General features: G+C 35.9%; 1 pseudogene; it reads left to right on the forward strand.

Annotated features, from left to right (window-relative positions):
- The window catches only part of LOC133756676 (POU domain, class 5, transcription factor 1-like), a 67,751-nt pseudogene extending 62,722 nt beyond the window's left edge, over nucleotides 1-5,029 (forward strand).
- Nucleotides 5,030-6,000: the final 971 nt, after the last annotated feature.

Genomic DNA, 6,000 nt, shown 5'->3' on the forward strand with positions numbered 1-6,000 from the left:
AGACTGAGTTCTGGGCTCCTGGATTTGGCCTGGCCTCCTCTCAGGGGCTGTGAGATCTGGGGAGTAAAGCAGTAGATGGGACATCTGTTTCTGACTCCCTTTCTCTCTGTGTCTCTGCCTTTCAAATAAATAAAAGTAAATGTAACAACAAACTCTCTTAAAAATGTGAAGAAAATGAGAGCAGAGACCCTACTCATTAAGTTAAAAAATCTTTTTCAGCAACCTACCTACCAACGTTTTCATTCAGACAGCCTGTATTTATATTTGTATAAATTAAAGGAACGTAAGTTTGGGAGAGGCTAGTCACACACACTGTTCTTGGTTCTTCTCTCTTTTCAGTAGGTTTCTTTTATGCAATTCAGTTAAAAGTACCTTCAATAAGTTGTATCAAGTTTTTTCTTAAGAACAAAGACAGTTTTATTCATCCATTTCCAATCTGTATACCTTTAATTTCCTTTTCTGTCTTACTACAAAAGCTAGAACTTTAGTAAAATGCTGAAAAGGACCTTTGAGAAAATACATCCTTGTGTTGTACCTTATCTCTGAGAAATTTTTGCTTTTCTCACCTCTACGTATAATGATAGTTGTAGACTTTTTTGGTAGATACTCTTTATCAGCCTGAGGAAGGTCACTTCTGGTTTTAGTTTACTGAAAGTTTTTTTTTTTTTTTTTTGGTGAAAAATAGGTATTGGATTTTGCCAAATGCTTTTCCTGTGTCTATTTATATGATTACACAATTTTTTGTCTATTAATAAAATAGATTACATTAATTAATTTTTGAATGTTGAAAGAGTCTAGCAAACCTGGGATAAATCTCATTTGGTTGTGATGTCTACATTTTTTATACATTCTTTGACTTCATTTGTTTATGTTTTTGTTTTTTCAAAGATTTTTGCATTTATGTTCATGAGAGATATTGGTCTGTGGCTTTATTGTAATGCTTTGGTTTGTTTTGGTATTAGAGTAATGCAGGCATCTGAGAATAAGTTAGGAAGTAGTCTCTCTGCTTTCCCTCTGAAAGACATTGTATATAACTGGCACAATTTTCTTATTAAATGCTTGGTACAATAGTACTAGTGAACTCACTTGGGCTAATCTTTCTGACTTGGAGGGTTTTTAATTACTGATTTAACTTTAAAAACTAGATATAGACCTACTCAAAAATCTACTTGTATTTCTTTTTGTGGGAGTGTTGGCCGTTTGTGTATTTCAAGGAATTGTTCGATTTCATCCAGATTATTGAATTTGCGGGCATACAGTTGGTCATGGTATTTCCTTATTATCTTTTTAATGTCCAAGAAATCTATAGTGATGTACTTTCTTTTATTTCTGATGCTAAGAATCTCTGTCTTTTTCCTCTTTTTCTTAGTCTGGCCAGAAGTTTATCAATTTTATTGATTTTTTTCAATGAACCAGTTTGTATTTTGTGGTTATCTCTATTGATTGCCTATTTTCAATTTCATTGACTTTTGGTCTAATATTTATTACTCCTTTTCAGACACATGGACTAGTAGACCAGGACAAAAGCCTCCTAAATGAATCCTCTCATTGACAGCCAACAGACCCTTGACAAAGGTGACAGAAACCACCTGTAAAAAAGGACAGTGTCTTCAACAGTGGTGCAGGCAAAACTTGTTCTGGTGTGCAGAAGATTGCAACAAGCTTCCTTCCACCACCTCATTCAAAAATCAGCTCAAAAACAGGTAAAAGATCTAAATGTGATCGCGATGTAAACTATGAAACTCCCGGAAGAAAACATAGGAAAACACATGAAGACATTGGCATAGCTAATAGTTTTTTGCATGAGATGCCCAAAACACAGGCAACAAATGCAAAAATAGATAAATAAGATTATATCAAACTAAGAAGTTTTTGCAGAACAAAAGGGAGTTTCAACAGAGAGGAAACAGCTGATAGAATCAGATAAAATATTTGTACCTTATTCGTCTGACAAAGGATTAATATACAGAAGATATAAACAAACAAACAAACAAGCAAATAATAACAAAAAGACCTCAGCAAAAGCAAAGCAAATCAAAACAAAACAGACCCAAATGACCCAGGTAAGAAACAGGCAAAAGATCTGAATAGACATTTCTCAGAAGAAATACAAATGGCCAACAAATATGTGAAAGAATGCTCAATGTCATTAGTCATCAGGAAGATAAAAATAATCAAAATTGCATTGGAGTATCATTTTACTCCATGTAGGATGGCTATTATAAAAAAGACAATAAATAGTAAATGTTGGAAAGGATCTGGAGAAAAGTGAACCTTTATATATTATTGGTTGGAATGCAAATTCATAGTCATTATGGAGAACAGTGTAGCAGTTTCTCTAAAATCTAAGAATACCATCACATGACTCAGCTATTCCACTTCAGGGTATATATTGAAAGAACTGGAATTATATATGAAAGAAGTGTCTGCACTCCCAAGTTTATTGCAACACTATTCATAATAGCTTATGTATGAAATCTACTTAGGTAAATGAATGGATAAAGAAAATGTGTATATACAAAATGGAATATTATTCAGCCTTTAAAAGAATGAAACTCTGACATTTGCAGTAAAATGTATGTAATTGGAGGCCATTATGTTAAACAAAATATGACAGACACAGAAAGACAAATGCAGAATTTTAAATAAAGAAACAGTCAATCTGAATTTAAAACAGTGATTAGTAGAGGATGAGGATTGTTGAGGAAGGGAATGGAAGAGCTTGGATAATGAGCACGAAAATGTTTTTGGATTGATGCAATCACAAGGATCCTCTACAAGGAACTGGAAGACAAGAGGTAATAGGCTCTCAACCCAAACAAAAGATAATAGAAAGGCTAGTTGTTTGGTATGATCTGTTTCTGCCATGTATATTTAAATACTGCAGTGAACTCCATAAAATATTTTATATATTCTTTCAAAATTACAACCAAAGAAAAAAGGTATTTTTATTTTGGTGCAAAAAAGTTTGAAATCCATGCATAGTTTTTCGTAATACATATTTCCATGAACTCTTTGAGATTACCTTATATGCATGGATTACAAAATTCTTGGTATGAAAGCAAACCCATCCTTTACATTTTAAAAACTTATTTATTTAAAAGGTAGAGAGTGAGAGAGACAGGGAGAGAGGGACAGACAGAGATTTTCCAACTGCTGGTTCAGTATCCAAATGCAATAGCCAGACTCGGGCCAGGTTAAAGCCAGGATCCAGGAACTCAACCTGGTTCTCCCATGTGAATGGTATGGACCCTTGCACCTCCCAGAGTGTACAATCACAGGAAGTTGGAATCAGAAGCAGAGCCAGGACTCTTATGGTGTGTACGTGTACCAAGGAGTATCTTAACCAGTGTGCCAAATGCTTGCCCCTTGTGCCAAATGCTTGCCCCTTGAACTTGTGGTGGTTTAATTCCATTTTTTCCACTAGGTTTTTGAACTTCTCTCAAATATTTGAGTTTTGCTTTTATGAGCTTCTGTAACTATCTCTGTCTTTTAACTAGTTAAATTACACCATTGGTATTACACCATTAGGGATAGAGTTGGATTAACACCTACCATATTTGTTACTGCTTTCAATTTGTTGCTTTGTTTTTCTTCCTCCAATTTTGTCTTCCTCTTTTTCTCTGACTCTTGTCATTTTAACTGAGTATTTGGTTTGATTTCATTCTCTTTTTTTTCTTAGCATATCAGCATACCTTTAAAAAAATTTTGGGGTTAGCCTAGAATTTACAGTATACATCTAATCCAAGTCTACTTGAATACTTTGAATATCTTACAATAAGATGATACTAATACCTCTCTCTGATCCCTTCTATCCTTTCTATCACTTCACTTATATGAGTACATAATCATATATTTATTAATTAATATTCACAATTAAATATATTATTACTATTATTTTGAATAAAACTTTATTTGCTAGGCCAACTAAGAATAAGACAATTCAGTTTTTATTTTAATTTCACGCTTGCCTGCTTTGGGGCTCTTCCTTTCTTTATGTAGTTTTGAGTTCCTGACCTATGCTAGTCTTTTCCTTTTCTCTAAATAACTTTATTTTTTTTAAAATGCTTTATAAAACAGACCTGTTGGCAACAAATTTCCTTATTTTCTTGGGGAAAGACTTTTCTCCTCCTTCACTTTTTAAGGATAATTTCACGAAGTACAGAATTCTAGGAACTTTGTATCTTTCTACTAAATTTTGATTCCACTCTCCTCTTATGTGGTTTCTGAGAAGTCATCTTATCATTCTTTGTTCTTGTGTAAAAGGTGGTTTTTTTTTTTTTGTGGCTTCCATCAGGATTTTTGTGTTTTATTTTCTATAGTTTGAAAAAAATATGTGCCGTTGTGTGTGTGGATTTTTTAAAAATTTATGTTTCTTAGTTTTTTTCCTGAGTTTCATGTAGTGTGATTTGAAGTCTGATATTAATTTGCAGAAACTCTCAGCCAATAGTGTTTCAAGTATTGCTTGTGTTCCTCTCTCTGTTGATTCTCTTTCCCATATTCCCATCATACACATTAGGACCTTTTGTAGTTGTCCCACAAGCTTGCAATTTCTGTTCTCTGTGTTTTTCTGCATTGCTTGCTTCGCTTTTCAGTCTTTCAGGTTTCTATTGAGATATATTCCGGCTCAGAGAGTCTGTCTTCAGCTGTGTCCAGTCTAGTAATAAGCCCATCAGGACATTCTTCATTGCTGTGACAGTGTTTTTGATCTCCAGAATTCCTTCTTAGAATTTCCATCTCTTCATTTACATGGCCCATCTGTGCTTGCACGCTGCCCACTTTCTGCTTACAGCCCTTAGCATACTAATCATAGTTGTTTTGATTTCTCTGTTTTATAATCTCAGTGTTTCAGCCATGTATGGTTCAGATGCCTGCTCTATCTCTTCAAATTGTGCTTTTTGCTTTTTGGAATTTTTTGTAGTTTTGTTCTTGACAGCTGGACATGTTGCACTGGGTGAAAGGATGTGCTATAAATAGGCGTGGTGACGGCTGTGAGTGCTGCCGGGGAGAAGTCATCAACAGTCTATGATTAGGTCTCGGCTTGCTAGGGAGCCTGAGTCCTAGACTGTGAATCTCACAAGTGTTTTTCAGTTGTTGCTGTTGTTGTTTGTTTGTTTTTCTGCTCTCTTCTTAGTTGGGAGAGAAATGGCTAACTGTGGCTTGGCCTTGGGTATTTTCCTCATCACACATAGAAAACTAGAGTTGACCTGAGCAGTCTCTGTCCCCTCTCCCAGATCAGCCAGGCTCTGACAGCACCCTAGCAGGCTAAGTTCCACTTGTTGGGAAGAACAATGTACTCTGCTAAATTTTAGAACTGTTCCTTTCTGCCCCCTCCCCCCACCATCACCACCACCAAAAGCACAGCTGGTTTTTCTCTGCTATGTGCTGTGGGAATCCACTCGCGTTCCTGGAGGTGAAACTCACAAAGCATGGCGGTGGTCCTATCACTGTGCCACTGGAGGTGTTTAACTAGCAGAGCTGTCCACACTGAACTCCAGCAACTCCTTGGCTACCATTCAGGTTTGCCCACCAAGGCCCAGCTTCCTGCTGTTTCTGCTCACAGCGGCAGGAGTGGTGAGCCTTCACCCTTCCTGTTTGCCTGTCTCGCCACTCCAGGGGGCAGTGGTTTGCTCTATGTCCTCACTCTTAAGGACCCCAGAGAAGTGCTGACTTTTCAGTTTGTTCAGCTTATTTGTTGGGAAGGAGCTTCAAGGCTCCCAACATGTGGAACCACAAATTGTATCCTTCCATTTTTTAGATCTTTTAAAAATATTATTTACACTTTTATTCAATTCCTTTATATGATCATCTGCCTATCAGTATATGAGCCTTTTGGGATTCAAATTGCTCGCTTTATTTGTATTATGATTATCTATTGCATTAGTATTTTTTAATCCATCACACTTTTATGTGGGGAAATATTTGAACTAGTTGCACCATTATATCTCTTGGTTGTAGCCACTTTCCTACTTCTAATGGTTGGTATGTAGATTTCTGTCT

The sequence above is a fragment of the Lepus europaeus genome, chromosome 3 (assembly GCF_033115175.1).
Source record: "Lepus europaeus isolate LE1 chromosome 3, mLepTim1.pri, whole genome shotgun sequence".
Classification (NCBI taxonomy): Eukaryota; Metazoa; Chordata; class Mammalia; order Lagomorpha; family Leporidae; genus Lepus; species Lepus europaeus.